A 21,395-nucleotide genomic window follows, 5' to 3' on the forward strand; every position below is an offset into this window, starting at 1 on the left:
AGCATCAGTGAGACAGACCATCCAAGATCCTCATAAAAACTGGTTCCTTTGAATTTCCTGCACTTGTAACAGAAAGAATCCTAACCAAAACAGGCTCTCTCAAACACTCAATTATTTATAGATCTCCCTACATACTTCAAACTGTTACTGGGGAAGGTTATCACTGATGACAAGTTAAGTCATTTTTTTTTTTTTTTTTTTTTGCTTTTCTGAACTGTCCAAATTTTCTACTCTGAACGTTTTTATCATTTAATATTTAGTGCCCACCTTCTAGCCCACCACTATGTGCCCAAGGTTAGGAGAAAACCTTTAATTAAGAGAAAATATATATTCATTTTATATATGAATATATCATACATTATACATAGTCTTCACATTAGACGTAAGTGCTAATCTCATGGAAAATGTTAGTCTCTTGAGGCTCGCTGTCTGAGGCCTCTGGTGGTGCTCCACTGTGTCCCTGCCTTCTGGGTCCCCACCCCTGCCTTGGCCTGGCCTCCAAGTCACACCTCCCCTTTCAGCCACTCTGGGCTCTACTGATCCATTATCCAAAGGTCAACCATATGCATGTCTTAACAAAAGGAAGGGCAGGAAAATGTCTATTTTTGCACATGGCGCGCCCACTTCTCTTTACATCCCTTGCTCCTCTAAACTGTTGCCATTTTGGTCTCTCCTTATTCCCCAAGGAAGCCTTCAAAAGCTCTATGCTTTGGAAGCCTAGAGCAAACCCTCTTTTCTGACAGAGAATCAGAAAACTTGACGGGCGCACCCCCTAGTGGTGGCCTTATGAATACCCCTCAATTATTACAGGTTACGAACTCATGCGGGTTCTCAAAGTTTGTTCCGTGGGACTCCCAGTTCTGCAGGAAAATATCAGAGAGGACAAGCATTTTATGCTTAAGTTAGATTTGCAGACACTGAAATAAATAAAAGCAATCAGTTCGCTTTATCAAAGGACCCCTCTAACCCTTTACTATGTTGATGAATATTATGAATCTCCAAGGTAAGATTCTCACATACAGCGACTCTCAGATTTATCTGGTCATACTTATGGGAAATAATAGGAACATCTACCATTTATTAACCACATACATCAATTATAGTGTTGTCATTTATAGATGTAGAAATTGATGCTTAAAGAGGTCAAATAAGAAGTGTATATGACAGCAGACTCCCATGTCTTAACTTTATAAGATCCTAGCTTTATATTTGTTCCAGGACATTGCTTTGCAAATTCCACTTGCACCAGTCAGTGTGTGCTTAGTCGTGTCGACTCTTTTGCAAACCCATGGACTGTAGTCCTCCAGGCTCCTCTGTCCATGGGATTTCCCAGGCAAAAATACTGGAGGGGTTGCCATTCCCTCTTCCAGGGTCCACTTGCATAAAGTATGCAATTAATGCACATCACTCCACCTGTTTCACATAGCACCAGCCATGCAGGCCTACAGATCATCTCTCCATGGAACAGGAAGAACAGGAACCTACAGAGGATACAGAGAACTCTCTTACAGCCCTTGGGAGGCTTCTGTTTCCATGACAATAGAGAGAGCATCAGTATTTCAACGCCACAAACAAAACCCTTCTTGAAAATCTCAGCAAAGGGGCCATGATGAGACACCATGTCAGGGAACCTAATACATAACTTTCCAGTGATAATTATGAAAAATACAGTAGACTACTGTTTAATATCTTATGAAAGAAGCTTGACTTATTTTGAGTCTTATATATCTGTTAACCTGGGTTTATTCCCCTGGAGAAGGGAATGGCAACCCACCCAAAATTCTTGCCTGGAGAATTCCATGGACAGAGGAGCTTGGCAGGGTATAATCCATGGGGTCGTAAAGAGTGAGATATGGCTGAGTTTTATAAACATTAAGATATTTATATCCTGGTTTTATAAACATTAGGATATTCCACAAGAATATCCACAACATTAGGATATTCCACAAGAATATCTGGGGAGTTGTACATCTATTAAAAAATTGATTAGAATACCCACCTTACATTTTTATGTCAAATTTAAGTACATAATATAATTTAAAACTTAGGTTGTTTTTTGGGTTTTTGACCTTTTTTTAATGGTTTTCCAAGTAGAAGAAATCCAAAGATATTTTAGTGACTCGTGTAACTTAAAATAACAGCTTCAGGCACAGGTGGATCCAGGGGCTCAAAGAAAACCACCATTAAACCTGAATGCATGGTACCTGTATTTTTAGGGAAAATAAATAGAATACAGTGCTATAAACCTGTCTTGGTCCCTTGTTCTCACTGACATAGAGAGATGCTGTAAATAATTACATAGATGTGAAGAGTTTGGGGATGGACTCCCACCTCCATCACTGACCCTTCAGCTACTCTTGTTGAGACTTGACTTTTCCATCTGTAAAAATAGACACACTACTCTCTTTTCACTTCGGTGGAAGCTTAGGTAAGTAGTAAAGCTTTAGACAGCTTATTTACCTTAGAGGATTAAGTGCTGTGGTATATATATATACACACATATATTTGCTATTAATGTTTAGGGAGATAGCATTTACACTGGCAAAGGGTTTTCCAAGTATTTATTTGTTTTACAAATTTATCATTTAAAGCTCCATAATTAGCCTGGCAAAACCTTCAACATTGCAACCACAGTTTAAAGCCAATCAAGGCACAGAGGGAGAGCGAGATATATATATATCTCCGTACCCGTACCCGTATTTAAATTCCCATTGTGCGTGTGCACGTGTGTATGTTTGCAAGACACATATAAATGGCAAATAAGGAAACTTTGAAAAAAAAAAAAAAGACAGAGAGATAGATAGTCCCAGATTTTAAAACCACCCCCAAGGTAGAACAGGTGGTGAAAATATAATAAAACATGTTGCAAGGAACTTGTCATGAATTTTAAAAACAAAAACACCTACAGACCAAATAAACTGCTCTGACACTCAGCTAAATCTGAAGTTCCGAAACTATTTTAAATGACAAAGCAGAAGTTCCCCAGAGGAGTCCAACAGGAACGGTTTGAGGGCGATCTCTGTGGAACTCAAATGGAACAGAGCTGGAAACGGAGGTCAGACACCCAGCGCGCTGCCCCTGCCTCAGGGGCAGACCATGTGCCCAGGGGCCAAGGAGTGTGTTGATACAAAGGCCTCTGGGAGCCTCCTGCCCCCACCTCCCTACCTGGTTGGTGGCTCTCAGTGGATCTGAAGGCAAACATTTGGGTCACTTGACTGGAAGCTGGGCACACTCCCATCTGCTTGCCGGTGCCCTGTTTGAAGGCAGGCTGGAGGCTCTGGCTTGGGAGCAGAGTTGGGGAGTTGGTGGTGCCAGCAGACACTCCCCCTCTCTGCACACCCCCCCCCCCATTCATTCATCACAACCACCTGCCTGTCCTTTTGCCTCTGTCCACAGTTTATGAAGAGCTTTCTCCTCCGCTGTCTCCTTCCATTACGCAGAAACTCCCGGAGCCACACAGAGGTGATAGCAGCAGCTCATTCCGCAGTGAGGAAGAGGTCGCGTGATCCACCCAAAATCACAGAGCGGGACCCACAGTGTCGGGTGCTACGCCTGGCCCAGTGCTCTGTCTACTAGAACGTGCTCACGAAGACCATGCAGGGATAAGATTCAGGGGAGGGGTCAGCGTTCTGGTCCCTCAACCCTAGGCCCACAGACTCACTTCATCACCCCAGATCACGCACTAACCAGAAAGCCCGTCATCCCTGGGCACCAGGAAACTGTTGTGATTTGAGAGCAGTGCGTCTTCTTTCTCAAAGTGAAGCCATGTCTTGATGTAAAATGTCCTGATTTGTAGCTACCGGTTTGGTTGAAAACAACACCATTGCCCTCTGAACCTAACAAATCCATTTGCAGAGGGCTTCGGGCTGCAGAGCACAAGTTTGAGATCCCTGCCTGATCACAGTACCCAAAGCTCCTGCTCCCTCACTGAAGGCCAGGATGTAATCCATGAAAAGAGGGCCAGTCTGGAGACACAGAGGGAGTCGCCAAACCTGACTCTCCATCTTGGCCCTGATTCTTGCTAGTGGCACGACCTTAAGCAAGTGACTGAAGCAAGTCTCTCTGAACCTCAGTTTTCTCCTCTGTTAAATGGGGCTAATAACACCTCCCTGGTTTCTTCAGCCCTTATAGGGCTGTGGTTCAGAGAGTGTGTAGGCCTCCCACACCATCTTACACCACCCCCGCCCCCCATACAGCTTCCGTTCAAAGCTTTCATCTCTCCTGCCATCCTGCCCTACGATCATTTGTCACTCCATGAAACTAGTGGGATGGGGGGTGGGGTCCTCACAAATCAGGTTTGCCCATCTTTGTTCTCCCCTGAGTATACAAGGACATAATAGAAAGAAAGTGAAAGTCACTCAGTTGTGTCCAACTCTTTGCGACCCTGTGGACTATACAGTCCATGGAATTCTCCAGGCCAGAATACTGGAGTGGGTAGCCTTTCCCTTCTCCAGGGGATCTTCCCAACCCAGGGATCAAACCCAGGTCTCCCGCATTGCTGGCGGATTCTTTACCAGCTGAGCCACAAGGGAAGCCCAAGAATACTGGACATGGGTAGCCTATCCCTTCTACAGCGGAATGACCCAGGAATCAAACCAGGGTCTTCGGCATTGCAAACAGATTCTTTACCAACTGAGCTATCAAGGAATCCCTAGGATATAAGTGCTCAAAAAATCTTACAGAATTAAGGGACTTCCCTGGTGGCCCAGTGGCTAAGACTCCATGCTCCCAAAGCAGGGGGCCCAGGTTCGATCCCTGGTCAGGTAACTAGATTCCACCTGCCATGAGTGAAAAAGGGCCTTCATGTGTCATTGAAGACCCTGTAAGCCACGACTAAGATCCAGAGCATCCAAATAAATAAAAATAATAATAATAAGTGGCTACTTTATTTAAGTTCATAAATCTTACTGAATTAAGTGATAGACCAACCAGCTCAGCAAGCACTGACTATGTTCCAGACCCTCCAGTAGGTGCTCAAGGAACCAAGAAAGACTTATGCTCTTGGAGACGAGGTGCGCCCCCGGGGAGGCAAGACACATGTCAAACAATGGGACTGCCAGTCAAGGTGCTAAGTGTGCTCGTGGGAGCCTGGATCCCAGCCACCTGGAGAAAGGAGAAAGAGGGAGAAACCCTCTCTCCCTGGCTTTTTCACAGCCTCTTTTAAGCTTTTCTTGGCCCTCGAGTTTAAGAAGCTCATCTTCCAACACAAAAACTGCTTACGGATCCTGATATCCTCGACAAATACACCATGTGAGTGGGCGCAGAGTTGCGGGAAGCTCCCTAATTCTCATTAGGCACCGTCTTATCTGCTGGTCTGGAGGCTGCTTGGGGAAAGCCAGGCTGCATCACTGTCACAGTCCCCTGCCTGTGAAGCAGGAGAGTGGAGGCCCATCTACCACCCACTTCCTCCCACCCAGGCCCTCGCTTCTCACCCTGATTAAATGGCCCTTTCCCTGGGTCAACCAGGTAGCAAGCATGTGCTAATTCTCTAATCTGGCTTGTCCTCGGAGGCCCACCCCATCCTGCTGGCCGTACCAGCTGCCTAGGGGAGCACAGCAGAGAGGAGATTTGGCAATTATCCAGTTAATTTGATCAGTGGAGACAGCCAAACAAATAATCTGGGCCAAAAAATGTCCAGATCAGCTGTCTGCATGGATCAAATTCCACTTCATTGACACCGTGCAGGTTCAGCCTTAGAGAATGGCTTGGACTGAAAAACTGTCCCGGGGTCCCGGCCTCCCGGGTGGCATCGGCCTTGAGGGGAAACTGTGAGCTTGGCTCCATTTCTCTGCGACTCTGCTTCCACGCCCTTTCAGCGCCCTTCCCATTCACAGGCAGCTCAGCCCCAGAGGGCTGGGGTCTTGGGCAGCTGTCAAAGGCTGGAGCATTCTTACCTCCATCCCCAACTCAGTATTTAAAATTCATTAAGAGATTTCCAACATTTGAAATGCATTCAAAAATTAAAGGAATACAGTGTAATGGTAGAACGGTCTGGAGCCAAACAAGCTGAGCTGCAGAAAGATACAAAACAGGAAAACTTGCTCATATCTTTATAATCTATACCATCTTAGAGGACACTCACTCCTTACCTCCTGAAACCCACTCTTATCGGGTCTTATCGGGCCACTCCCACTGCCCAGAGGATAATGTACCAAGTCCGCAGCAGCACGACAGAATAAGACTGTCACAATCAGCCCCCAGACTAGGCTATCAATTAAGATCAAGTCCGTTAAGCCAAATTCTCGGAAGCTTAAAGACAAGGGCTTACTTCCCTACCTAAATTAGTTCAAATGCAGGCAGTCCGCACTAGGGAGAATGGCTCTTCTAATTCTGTCCTTGCTGTGGTGGGTACCAGGCTTATTTCCTGCTAACGTGTTGGTTTTGAAGCCACTATAAAAAGCCAGGAAAGTTTCATGTTGTAAGATTCTCAGTAAACTTAGATTGCAAACCGAGAGTGGTATGTCTGTGTGTATCTGTGCTCAGACTGGCAAGCTCTCCTTTACAGGACTTTCTTAGAAGTGGAAAGAAAAAACAGCAAACCAACGCTGACTTTCTCCTGCCATTTCCCCTAAAGCAAGAGCTTCAGTCAACTTGCCATTTTCTTTCCCAGTTACCAATGGCAACAACTCAATCAAATGCTCCACCAATGCATAACTAGGATCCCCGGCTTTCTACTTTGCAACATCTGAGTCCTAAATATTTGTCTTCCCACCTCCTCCACTCAGTCAATATCACACTTTCGATTCTGTTTCTTGGAGCAAACAGCAAGTATCAAATTCTCCATCACTTTGGATGCAGTTCAGCTGCGTAGAACAGAAGCTGAACACACAGGATTTAGTCTCTTGAAAAGGAGTCCACAGTTAGGCAGAGCTGGAGGCTTCACAGAATCATCAGAGAGCTAGGCTCCTTCTAGTATTCTGCTCCAACATCCCTATAGCATAAAATTTCCATCATTAAGGTTCCCTGAAGAGAGCAGAAGATCGCTGAAATTCACATGATCAAGTCTAATTGCAAGGGATGCTGGGACGTGTGATCTTTTACCGAAGGCCATTGCCACCACAGCTTCCCAGGCGGCTCAAGTCTTAAAGCATCCACCTGCCAAGGCAGGAGACGCAGGCGGGAGGCACAGGTTTGATCCCTGGGTGGAGAAGACTTTTCTGCAGAGGAAATGGCAACTCACTCCAGTATTCTCGCCTGGGAAATCCTAGGGACAGAGGAACCTAACGGTCTACAGTCCAAGGGGTCGCAAAGAGTCGGACACAACTTAGTGACTGAGCACATTGCTGCCAAGAATAAAATCAGGACCCTGATACTAAGGTGGAAGGAGAATGTTACTGGAGGAGGCCCCTAGCAGCCACTGGTAGTTACTCGTTTGTTTTTAAGGCTCTGCAAAAGTGACTCAGCACATATCTTCTTTAAATGTGTAACCCCCCCAGTGCCTGGCAGAGCACCTCTCACGGACTAAGAAATCAACAAATGTGTGTTGAATAATCACTGAAATACAGATTGAAGAGATTTTTCTTTAGGTCCCTAACTTAGACTGAATCTCAAGGCTAATTTTCATCTAATCACCATGATCCTTTTTAGTCTTTCTGAAGATTTTTTCTTCTCATCTCCTCTCCTTAAATCAGTTTCTAGGATTCCAGTCAAGACCTTAGAGTGTCATTTAGAGCCACACCAGTCAAAGTGAGGTCTAAGGATTGCTGCCTGTCTGCAAACCACAAATCAACTATACAGTGTTTAGTTCAGCATAGACCTCCTCAATGCAATGCTTCTTTTTTCATCTTTTTGCAGACCAGTAAGAACTGGGGCTTCCCTGGTGGCTCAGTGGTAAAGAATTAGCTTGCTAATGCAGGAGACACGGAGATGCAGGTTTAATCCCTGGGTCAGGAAGATCCCTTGGAGAAGGAAATGGCAACCCACTCCAGTATTCTTGCCTAGAAAACACCATGGACAGAGGAGCCTGGCAGGCTACAGTCCACAGGGTTGCAAAGAGTCGTATGTGACTTAGTGACTGAATAACAACAAGAATTGAGTAGCACTTAGAGGCTATTCTTTTGACTATAACAGAAGTCATGGTAGGCTATGTGAAAACATTGATTTTACATCACAATCAACATTCTCATTAAAACAGACTACCCAAATTGAAAAAAGATCTAATTACAATTCAAAAGGACTTTGGGTAAAAATAAACCAACAGAATTTGGGGGGGTGGAATCTGATAAGAAAAACATTACTTGACACTATTCAGGATGAGGTAGCCATGACTTAGGAATATGTGACAAAAAACTTAAAGGTCTTAGCCAATTTCAACTCAAGAAAATTCAACCCTGTACTGTGGTCAGTCACATGTGACTTTAGGCTGCATCAACAGAAGCATTACATCTAGAACAAAGGAGATGATGATTTTGCCCTGTAGCAGTCAGAACATGCATGGAACACTGTGTCCAAGTGTGAATATACCACTGAGGAGGGATGCTGAAGAACTGAAATTTGTGCAGAGAGCAACCTGGACAGTGAAAAGACTCAAAATCATGTCACATAGAAATAGTCAAAGGAACTGCTGATGAGAACTTGTGAGGATAAGACTTGGAGATCATGACCTCTATCTACAAATATCCAAAGAGCCATCAAGTGAAGAGAGAGATTAATCTTGTTATAGAAAATACTAAGTCATAGGACCAGGATCAATGGGTGAAAGATTTAGAAAAGGCAGATTTGTGCTCAGTATCAACAAGAAATATCTGACAATCAGAACAGTCTCCAGATGAAGCAGGCTATCTTGGAAGGTCATGAACTTGACCACTGGGGGGATTAAAACTCAGACTGGACAGCTTCCAGGAAGGTTAGTGTGGGGTGGGCTCAAGGCCCAGATGACAGTCGGACTAAGTCCTAAAGGATGAGTCATTCCCATCCCGCAACTCTGTGACACTTGCTCTACCTCAATATCTTAACAGCCACACCTTGCTACTTATACGGTTTCGTAGTTTATGACTCACAAAGCCCTCTCCCATTCATTGTCTCCATTGACTCTCAAACTCTTTGGAGTAGGCAGAATGGATTGCAGATGAAGCACTTAACCAGTTAAGCATCCAAGCCAGGATCAATCCCAAGTCACTAGACCCCTCGTCCACCCCTCCGTGGGGGAATCAGCTTAAGAAACCTCCGCTCTGGATGAGAGACTGACCAGTGGGAACACACCTTCCACACAGAGGACAGCTGCATAGGAGCCCATCAGTCCCCCTGTGGGTCGTCCAGCCTCCTCCAGGTGTTGTTCCCATTCTAAGAGGCCCAAATGCAGGGTCGTCCCCTACATTTGGATGTTGGCAAACTATGACCCCGGTCACCTGTTGATGTAAAGTCTTTTGTTGTTTTGTTTAAGGATTTTTTTTTATGTGGACCATTTTTTAAATATTTATTGAAGTTGTCACAATATTGATTCTGTTTTATGGCCCCAAGGCATAGGGGAGCTTAGCTCCCCAACCAGGGATTGAACCCACACTTACTGCATTAGAAGGCTTTTAGCCACTGGACTATCAGGGAAGTCCCTAAATAAAGTTTTATTGGAACACAGCCTTGCCTTTTCCCCTCCTCTGTGACTGGGTAAGGGAGGCAATGTGAAACTTCTCTCTCCAATGAGATGTAGGTAATATTTCTAGAGAGGTTTTCTCTCATTATATATCATTTAAGGCTATTTTCCTGCTACAAAGGGAGAGTTCTATAGTTGTAACAGAAGCCATATGACCTGTAAAACCTAAAACATTTATTGTGTGGTTCTCTACAGAAAAAGTTTACTGACCCCAGCTCTAGATCATCAGCGTGGAGCATGAATACTAGCTAATGTTCTCCATTGTAATGGGCAATAAAAATAAGACAAACCCCGCAGGACCGGGAACTCCATCCAGGAAGCAATTCCTTTCATAACCACTTCCTAATGCAGAAGAAAGAGCCACAAAATCTTCTATAGATGAAAAGTTTTTACCTTCTATCTGTTGGGTTTTGATATACCACTGCCCTGGAGACAGCTACTATGACTATTTAAAACACATATAATAAACCAATTGTTCCATCATTGTGTCAGTTTGTAATAAGCACAGACAATGCACTACAGCACAGTCATGGAAAAGAGCAATGTAATTCTATGAATCAGTATTAGAACCTAATTAGCCACTGAGCCCGGGCTGATAACAGCTTATCATACCTTTCAGCGGAAAGAAAGCTCAGGTGGAAGGAAGAGAGAGTGTGAGAAAAAAAGAGGGAATAAACAGCTAATTATGATAAACTGGTTTCCTTGGTAACTCTGTTTATAACCACAATGATGTTGCCATATTTTTTATGATAAACACAAAGGTTTGATGTGAGATTATGCCATGCGTACTGTCTCAGGACTGGTTCTACTCTAGCAAAGGTGAAGCCAGATACAAATGTAAAATTTGAGGAGGCTAAGAAAATTAGAGAGGCTTTCTCTAAACCCTACCCCAAATATCTGTCAGTAATTTATTCTCTGGGTATTAAGGAGTTCAGGAATTCTTTAAGGCAACAGATACTTATGGTGCTCAGTGAATACGATGTGCCCATTTACCCTCAGGTTTCATTTAGCAGCTACTATTCTCTCTCCCAGCTGGGCGTCCCTTGGTCATCTCTTTGACCTGCGGTTTGGAGAGGGACTCACAGTGAGTAATGCAGAATGGATGGGCCACTCCGCTAGGCAATTGGCCGTGAGAGTCAACCCTGGGGTCACCAAATCATCTTGTGAGATCCACTCTCCACTCTTCATCTTTCAGGGATGTCTGCACCCCCAGTTGATGAGAGCGACATTTTGGCTAAAACAACGGGTTCAACAGCAGATTATTGTGGGAAAAATCACTACAAAAATCAGGTATTGGCAACTATGGCCTATGGGCCAAATCCAGCCCACTGCTGGTTTTGGAAGTGAAGCTATATTGAAGCCCAGATTATTACAAAATACTGAGTAGAGTTCCCTGTATTGTTGATCTATTTTATATATAGTAGTGTGTATATGTTAATCACAAACTCCTAATTTATCCCTCCCCCTCTTTTCCCTTTGGGGCTTCCATGGTGGCTCAGATGGTAAAGAATCTGCCTGCAATGCGGGTGACCCAGCTTCAATCCCTAGGTCAGGAAGATTCCCTGGAGAAGGGAATGGCTACCCACTCCAGTATTGTTACCTGGAGAATTCTGTGGACAGAGTTGCCTGGCGGACTACAGTCCATGGAGTTGCAAAGAGTCGTACACAACTGAGCGACTAACATTTTCACTTTTCACTTACTTTCCCTTTGGAAAGCATAAGTTTTCTATGTCTGTGAGTCTGTTTCTGTTATGTACATAAGTTCATTTGAATCATTGTTTTTTAAGATTCCACATGTAAGTGATATCATATGATATCTTTGTCTGACTTACTTTATAGTATGATCATCTCTAGGTCCACCCATGTTTCATTGTTTCTTTCTTTTTTATGGCTGAGAAATAGTCCACTGCGGAATCTTCATTTTAAACAGTTACCCCAGGGGAGCCTGCTGCAGGTGGTGCACAGATGAGAAGCACCAGAGGGACCCCTGGTCCTGGCCCTGCTTTCTGTCCATCCTCGTCCTATTGCTCACAGCAGCCCTGGTGACCACGGGCAGCGCTGCCAACCATCACAGGCACAGAAAACTGCCAAGGTGCCATACCTGAACCCAAGAATTAAGATGTAGTGGGTCACGAACAGACGCAGAGTGCCTCCATTCCTAAAGACGTGTGCTGAGCACACCTGCCCAGACGGGCTCTGAGGCCGTGTATAGGGAGGTCCTGAAAGCAGGCCGCCCAGGTTGAGCCCATGAGCGAGGGGACAGCAGCCCCTGGCGCGGTAATGGAGCTGGAGAAGGAAACAGATGCGGTCATGCTGCCACGTGAAGGAAGGATTCTTCTGGGTCACGAAAGGGACGCGTGACCTTTGAAAGCTCCTTTAATCCCTGAGGACCTATGACGCTAAACAAATCAGTCTGTGTTTATAAAGCAGGAAAATGAAAACATCCCAAGTATCTACAGAGCTACAGGAACATCTGATACAGTGTATAGAGTTATAACAGCCTATGCTAACTCCCAGAACACCTCGCCCATCCTTTTGATACCAGACATCACCCTGATTGCTGATTAGTTGCTAGCTGTCTGGCTTCTCCACTGACCACCAGCTCTAAGAATTCAGGGACACTGTCTTGTACAGCTCTGTCCAAACTTCCTGCCCAGTGTCCCCTAGATAATAAAAGCTGGGTATTATATAGTGGGGCTTCCCCAATGCCTCAGCGGGTAAAGAATCCATCTGCAATGCAGGAGACACAGGAGACCTGGGTTTGATCCCTGGGTCAGGAAAATGCCCTGAAGAGGAAATGGCAACCCACTCCAGTATTCTTGCCTGGAGAATCCCATGGACAGAGGAGCCGGGCAGGCTACAGTCCTTGGGGTCCCAAGAGTCGTCCACGACTGAATGACTAAGCACGTGCGTGCACACAGTATAAAGTACTTACTATGTGCAGACCCCATTCTAAACTCTTTACCTACGTTGTCTCATTAATTCTCATTACAACCTGATGAGATTGGCACCATTATAATTCCTTCTTTACAGTTGGGGAAAGTGAGGCCAGAGATTGTTGAATAACTTGCGCAGGGTCACACAGCTAGTAAGTGTCAGAGCTTAACTCTGGAATGGACCCAGGCAGCCCTACTCCCGGGGTCTCTGCTCTTAACTGCTAAACCATGCTGGCACTTAGCAGGTGCTCAATAAAATATTAATTGACTTGAAAACACTCCTGAAGTGTTTCCACTGAGTTTAACAGAGACTTATATAGAAGATCACCCAACATATGAAAACAAAAAAATTGTCTAGTCAAGTACAAAATAAGCTAATATCCTGTGTTTTCTGCAAGAGACAAGCTTAATTAGAGTTTAGGTAATTAAAGCTTTCATGGTTTATACAGTACATTCATTTATGCAAATCTACCCCAGAGTATGATTTTTGAAAAATTCTTTGTAACTTGCTTCTCATAGAGAATGATTTCAGAACCTCCCTGAGAAGTGATTGCCTCGGATGTGGGCATTCCAGTCTTCGGTCGCCTGTGTCTGTGTTAGTCTGTAGACCCCTATTCTAGAGCTGGTTGTTCCAAACAGTCACCTCAGCCCCAGGACTGTGATAGGAGGGCTGTGCCTTAGGGAGGGGTAGGTGTGGCAAGAAGGGGTCCTTCCAGCTGATCCTGGAAATGACACTCACCTGTACATCCTACCCAGCCTTCTCCGACTGGTGCCCTTGGCCACGACTGCCAGACTTGCTTGTCTCTCCGAGATCGTTCTAACTGTTCATTACAGCTGGAGGAAACTCAGCAGAACTAAAGTATCTGTTGGGAAAGGAAAGGACAGGACAATTTTTCCCAGGCCAGTTCGGGAGAGCGGTTGTGAGGTTTCAAGGGGTTCATGTACGTGGAAGGATTCGAATTCCTGAGCCCCACAGAAGTGCAAGGGATTTTTTGGAGGCATTTTAACAATATTTATATCAGTATAACACACAGAAAATAAACATGAATCATAAGAGCACAGATGGATGAGTTATCACAAAGTGAACACAGTCAAGAAGTTGATTATTACCAGCAAGTAATAATCCTTGCAAGTGCTTCCTCCCAGTCACTCCCGCCCCTTCCTCCCAAAGCTTACCCATTCTTCTGTTCTAACCCTCTCAATTTGTTCCTCCTGTTCTTTGAAACTTAAATAAATATAATCGTATAACAAATCGCGTATCCTCCTGAAGCTTCAGTTTCCTCAGCTGTAAATTGGGATTAAAAATTTAACTAAAAGAACTTGGAAAATTATAGGGGATTGTTGACCTTGGGCAAACGTCAGGAGACGGTGAGGGACAGGGAAGCCTGGTGTGCTGCAGTCTGTAGCACTGCAAAGAGTCAAACACGACGGGGCGACTGAACAACAACAACTATTATCACCTATCAGCAGTCAGAGAGCAAATGTGGATAACAGCAGTTGTGGTACATATATACAGTGGAATATTACTCAGCCATAAAAAGGGACAGTTGACTCGAATGTGAGTCCATTGAACTGAGGTGGATGAACCTAGAACCTTTTATACAGAGTTAAATAAGTCAGAAAGAGAAAAAAGAGAAAGAATATCCTGTATTAACACATATATATGGAATCTAGGAAAATGGTACTGATAAACCTATTTGCAGGGCTAGAATAGAGAGAATGGACTCATGGACACAGTCTATGGGGGAGAGAAAAGGGCAGGATGAACTGACAGAGTAGCGTTGACTTATATATAGTACCACATGTAAAATACACAGGCAGTGGGAAGATACTGCATAGCACAGGGAGCCTAGCCCAATGCTCGGTGACAACCTAGACCAATGGGATGGGGAGAGGAGACTCAAGATGTGTGTGTGTGTGTATGTGTTTGCTAGTCACTCAGTTGTATCCAACTCTTTGTGACCCCATGGACTGTAGCCCGCCAGGCTCCTCTGTCCATGGGATTCTCCAAGCAAGAATACTGGAGCGGGTTGCCATTCCCTTCTCCAGGGCATCTTCCCAACCCATAGATCAAACCCAGGTCTCCTGCATTGCAGGCAAGTTCCATACTGTGTGAGCTACCAGGGAAGCACTGTATGGCACACGGAGCCGAGCCCAGCTCTCTGTGATGACCTAGGCAGATGGGATGGGGAGAGGAGGCTCAAGAGGTAGGAGTTATATATGTATATACGCACACATACATATACATACATATATTCACATTGTTGTACAGCAGAAACCAACACAACATTGTAAAGCAATTATCCTCCAATTAAAAAATATTTTTAAAGGTTAGTGGGCAGTCATGGTGTCAGGTGAAGCTAGAAACTTCCTACATGTGACCACTTTTGATTCTTCCCACCAGCAATTGAGGTAGGTCCTCTTAGCTTCTATTTTATAGATGAAGAAACAGAGGCTCAGAGTAGTCCATCAGCAGGCCCGAGATAGAAGTGGAGGCAACAGCTAAGGGTCTCTCAGTCGATGTGCTGAGTTTCATCCTGAGGTTGCTCGACACACGGGGACTCAGGGTGAGCTGCTGGCCCAGGAGAGAAAAAGTTCTGGCTATGGAGGATCCTGAGGAGCAACTAAAAAGAGGTCTTCTTAGATGGCCCTCCTCGTTTTCACTTAGGCTGTTCCCTCCGCCCAGAATGCCTTTCCACTTGATTTTCCCTTGGCCCTCCACTCAACATACAGCAACAGCACCCTCTGAATTTCCATAATATATCTGTCTGTCCTTTTCCCATGTGATTCTACTTTCTAAAAGTTACAAAAATGTGCTTCATTTTTTTCCTTATATTTTTAATCTATGAAAGCTAATATGATGTTAGGCTCATAATAAAAGCTCAACACCGAGAGATCTAGTAATGCGGTCGGGCTGAAGTAAGCTTTAAGGGCAACCTCCTGGGTAGGAAGAGTCAGAAAGGACTTCAGTTCATTGAACTCCATTTCACAGCCACAGAACTGCACCCGTAATGCTGAGGCCACACCTTAGACCCAAGTCCCTGAGAAGGCGAGTGTGAATAGGTGAAGGCAGGAAGCAGATGCCTGGATTAGAATCGCTGTTTCAGCAGTGAACTGGCTGGGTGACCTTAGATAAGTTACTTCCTCCTCTTTGCCTCAGTTTCCCTGTCCGTAAAATTAGGGTGAGAATACTAGTACCTACATCGGAAGATTGATCAAACAACTTAATGTATGTTTAGGGCTGAAACAGTGCCAGACACATTCTAAGTGATACGTAAGTGCATTTTTACAAGCATAAATCAGTGATCACTATTAGAGAAGGATACCAGAGCATTCGCTTATTCAAAAGATAGTTAACTTTGTGGCAAGTATTGTTCAAGACACTGGGAGTGATGAAACGAATGTCTGTATCCTGATAAACTTACATTCTAGCAGGTGATGACAGTCAGCATAATGCGTAAACTCTACAGTATGACGGAAAATGCTTGTCACTTTAGGAGTCCCGATGGTGTCATCTTATAAGCGCCTGAGGACAGCCCTCTCACATCACACTGACTTCTTTTTTAAATGGTCACGATAAATCTAGTTAACATCCATTTCGACACATAGTCACAATTTTTTTCTTGTGATAAGAATTTTTAAGATCTACTCTCTTAGCAACTTCCAAATATACCATACCGTTTTATCCGCTGTGGTCACCATACTGTAGCATACATCCTCAGGACTTATTTATGTTATAATTGGATGTTTGAACTTCTTGAGCCCTGCCATCCATTTCTGCCTTCACACTGTTCTTATTTCCCCACAGTAGTCATTCACGGGGTCCTGAACCTGAAGCGTGCACAATAAATTAAATTGGTTGACTGAATTTTAAATAGATAGCATAAGTACCTAACAGTCCATGCTTAGCACACCTTGTCAGTGCCACGAGTACTGATCTGGATCAGAGATCCAGAACTGTATTTGCCTGTGCCCATTCGCATATTGGGACCAGCTCAGGGATAGCTTGTCATTGCTATTTTTGCTGTTGCTATCGAAGTTTCTCTCTCTCTCTCCTTTATTTTAAATTTTGCCATATCACACAGCATATGGGTTGTTAAATAAACAGGGTGACAATACACAGCCTTGACGGTCTCCTTTTCCTATTTGGAACCAGTCTGTTGTTCCATGTCCAGTTCTAACTGTTGCTTCCTGACCTGCATACAGATTTCTCAAGAGGCAGATCAGGTGGTCTGGTATTCCCATCTCTTTCAGAATTTTCCACAGTTGATTGTGATCCACACAGTCAAAGGCTTTGGCATAGTCAATAAAGCAGACGTAGATGTTTTTCTGGAACTCTCTTGCTTTTTCCATGATCCAGAGGATGTTGGCAATTTGATCTCTGGTTCCTCTGCCTTTTCTAAAACCAGCTTGAACATCAGGAAGTTCACGGTTCACATATTGCTGAAGCCTGGCTTGGAGAATTTTGAGCATTACTTTACTAGCGTGTGAGATGAGTACAATTGTGCGGTAGTTTGAGCATTCTTTGACATTGCCTTTCTTTGGGATTGGAATGAAAACTGATCTTTTCCAGTCCTGTGGCCACTGCTGAGTTTTCCAAATTTGCTGGCATATTGAGTGCAGCTCTTTCACAGCATCATCTTTCAGGATTTGAAATAGCTCAACTGGAATTCCATCACCTCCACTAGCTTTGTTCGTAGTGATGCTTTCTAAGGCCCACTTGACTTCACATTCCAAGATGTCTGGCTCTAGGTCAGTGATCACACCATCGTGATTATCTGGGTCGTGAAGATCTTTTTTGTACAGTTCTTCTGTGTATTCTTGCCACCTCTTCTTGATATCTTCTGCTTCTGTTAGGTCCATACCATTTCTGTCCTTTATCGAGCCCATCTTTGCATGAAGTGTTCCTTTGGTATCTCTGATTTTCTTGAAGAGATCCCTAGTCTTTCCCATTCTGTTGTTTTCCTCTATTTCTTTGCATTGATCGCTGAAGAAGGCTTTCTTATCTCTTCTTGCTATTCTTTGGAACTCTGCATTCAGATGTTTATATCTTTCCTTTTCTCCTTTGCTTTTCGCTTCTCTTCTTTTCAGAGCTATTTGTAAGGCCTCCCCAGACAGCCATTTTGCTTTTTTGCATTTCTTTTCTATGGGGATGGTCTTGATCCCTGTCTCCTGTACAATGTCACGAACCTCATTCCATAGTTCATCAGGCACTCTATCTATCAGATCTAGGCCCTTAAATCTATTTCTCACTTCCACTGTATAATCATAAGGGATTTGATTTAGGTCATACCTGAATGGTCTAGTGGTTTTCCCTACTTTATTCAATTTAAGTCTGAATTTGGCAATAAGGAGTTCATGGTCTGAGCCACAGTCAGCTCCTGGTCTTGTTTTTGCTGACTGTATAGAGCTTCTCCATCTTTGGCTGCAAAGAATATAATCAATCTGATTTCAGTGTTGACCATCTGGTGATGTCCATGTATAGACATGTATGAGAAATGCTGGACTGGAAGAAACACAAGCTAGAATCAAGAACTATTGATCCTGGAATCAATCCAGGAGAAATATCAATAACCTCAGATATGCAGATGACACCACCCTTATGGCAGAAAGTGAAGAGGAACTCAAAAGCCTCTTGATGAAAGTGAAAGTGGAGAGTGAAAAAGTTGGCTTAAAGCTCAACGTTCAGAAAATGAAGATCATGTTATCCGGTCCCACCACTTCTGGGAAATAGATGGGGAAACAATGGAAACAGTGTCAGACTTTATTTTTCTGGGCTCCAAAATCACTGCAGATGGTGACTGCAGCCATGAAATTAAAAGATGCTTACTCCTTGGAAGGAAAGTTATGACCAACCTAGATAGCATATTCAAAAGCAGAGACATTCCTTTGCCAACAAAGGTTCGTCTAGTCAAGGCTATGGTTTTTCCAGTGGTCATGTATGGATGTGAGAGTTGGACTGTGAAGAAAGCTGAGCGCTGACGAATTGATGCTGTTGAACTGTGGTGTTGGAGAAGACTCTTGAGAGTCCCTTGGACTGCAAGGAGATCCAACCAGTCCATTCTGAAGATCAGCCCTGGGATTTCTTTGGAAGGAATGATGTTAAAGCTGAAACTCCAGTACTTTGGCCACCTCATGCGAAGAGTTGACTCATTGGAAAAGACCCTGATGCTGGGAGGGATTGGAGGCAGGAGGAGAAGGGGACGACAGAGTATGAGATGGCTGGATGGCATCACTGACTCGATGGACGTGAGTCTGAGTGAACTCCGGGGGTTGGTGATGGACAGGGAGGCCTGGCGTGCTGTGATTCATGGGGTCGCGAAGAGTCGGACGCGACTGAGCGACTGATCTGATCTGATCTGATGGGTTGTTAGTTCCCCAAACAGGGATCAAACCCACATGCCCCATACTGGAAGCTCTAGGTCTAAACCACAGGACTACCAGGGAAGGCCTTCTAGTCTCTTTAAAATACCCTAGTGGGCTTTTGTCACTGACAGAGGTGAGGATAAGCTATAAGGTCAGGGAGGCTTAGACTTCCCTGGCAGTCCAGTAGTTGAGACTCCAAGCTCCCAATGCAGGGGGAACTTTAATCCTTGGTCAGGGAACTAAAATCCTGCATGCCACACAGCACCACCACCAATAATAATAATAGTTAGGCTAGGGAGGCTTCAAGCATCACTTGGTATTACTTAAGGGGGACTAAGTATTACTCACGGGGAGACACGAGTCAAACCGAGTTAGACTAAACTCAGATCAATAGTCGCCTTCTTTTCCCGCCCATTCTTAGCCAGGGACTGCAGAAGCCACCTCCCAACAGAGCAGCTTCAAAGAGCCCATGTTGGTAGGATGGTAAGTTTCCTTTAGTTTTTGCAGCTATTTTTTCTAATTTCTTTAGAAACAAGATCTTCCTTCCTTTAACTCCTCTCACATTTACACAGCAAATTGTGCCTTCTTTGAATTGGTCCCGAAGCTACACTCATTGAATGCCCAAAATTGCTGAGTAATTACAAAATTTCAGTCTTTAGCAAATCTCTTCTTGACCGATTGAAACCCTCTGTTCTCTTATGAACTTCATCCACTCCATTTGGCATTTAACTTTTCATAGTGACAAGTCTTCAACTTCTAAATTCTTTTTTCATATGTCTCTACTGAAATCTGGCACAGAAAAAAACAAACTTAAAATACTTAAAACTTTTGATACCATAATTCTAAGTATTGATTCTAAGGAAATAATCAGAAATCCCATGAAAGTGTGGGGAGAAAACATGTTATTATAATTTTAATTATAAAAATAAATATGCAATTAAAATACAATCTAAAAATATACCACATCTAAAGGGGACTTCCCTGGTGGTCCAGTGGTTAAGAATCTGCCTTCCAGCGTGAGGGCCGCAGGTTCAAGCCCTGGTCGGAAAACTAGGATCCCACATGTGGTGAGCCAACTAAGCCCGCATGCCCTGGAACCTGTACTCTGCAACTAGAGAGGGTGCATGCAGCAACAAAGAACCAGCATAGTCCCCAAAATTAATCATGTATATTAATATATTATGTACATAATTAATTGATTATGTATATTAATATATATTAATAGTATACACACAAAAAAATCTAAGTCATGTAAAAGTAGTCAAATACAGGGTTTCCCAAGTGGCTCAGTGGTAAAGAATCCACCTGCCAAGTAGGACACAAGTTTGATCCCTGGGTAGGGAAGATTCTCTGGAAAAGGAAATGACAACCCACTCCAGTATTCTTGCCTGGGTAATCTCATGGACAGAGGAGCCTGGTGGGCTACAGTCCAGAGGGCTACAAAAGAGTCAGACACAACTTAGCGACTAAACAACAAGTCAAATACGATTTTGTAAAACCATCAACTGCTATATAACACAGTCATGAAAATATTTCAGAAATATTTAATGACAAACATATCAAATATGATTTTAAAATGTGTACTAAATAGGATACTTTAAAAAAATGCATGTGTGCTAAGTCGCTTCAGTCACGTCTGACTCTTTGCAACCCTATGGACTGTAGCCCACAAGGCTTCTCTGTCCATGGGATTCTCCAGACAAGAATACTGGAGTGGGTTACATACCGTCCTCCAGGGGATCTTCCCAACCCAGGGATAGAACCCACATCTCTCACATCTACCTGCATTAGCCAGAGTATTCTTTACCATTAGCAGAAACTGGGAAGCCCAAAAAATACATATGTATATATAAATGTGTACAGATATAACTTTTGTTATATGTATATTTGTGCACACAGAAAAAGAAAGGAAATACAACACAACTTTAAACACTCTTACCGCTGGGTGATAGGATAATATATAATTTTATTTTCTTTTGCCTTGAATATTTTCCAAGTTCTCCATGATGAATACATATTATTTTTATAATCTGAAACTGAAAGTGTTTTTAACGACCATTCCAAGTCTTTAATTAATTCAGCTGTCCTTTCCTGGGTCTTCTCCAGCTCCATTATGTCATTCTTAAGAAGCAATAGACAACATGGCACAGGATTTTCCAGGTGTCCACTTTCAGAAAATCTGATTTCTAACTCTCAGAGGCAGCTCTCTCTCACACACACACACACACACACACAAACACATGTGCATGCACATACACACACACACACTCAGCCACATCTGCCACAGAAATGCCCATCCTATCCAGCAGGACCTCTACTTGCTCTTTTGTTGATAAAAGAGAATGCTGTTTTATTTGCACCCAGATCAAAATATCACACTACCTACTATCTAGCCACACGTGCATATGATGAAAAGCGAGAACAAGGTCAGTTCTGATTGCTAAGCTGTAAAACTCATCTCTGATTGCTTTTCCACCCGCAGGTGATCCTAGAGATGCAGGACT

The sequence above is a fragment of the Bos javanicus genome, chromosome 16 (assembly GCF_032452875.1).
Source record: "Bos javanicus breed banteng chromosome 16, ARS-OSU_banteng_1.0, whole genome shotgun sequence".
Lineage (NCBI taxonomy): Eukaryota > Metazoa > Chordata > Mammalia > Artiodactyla > Bovidae > Bos > Bos javanicus.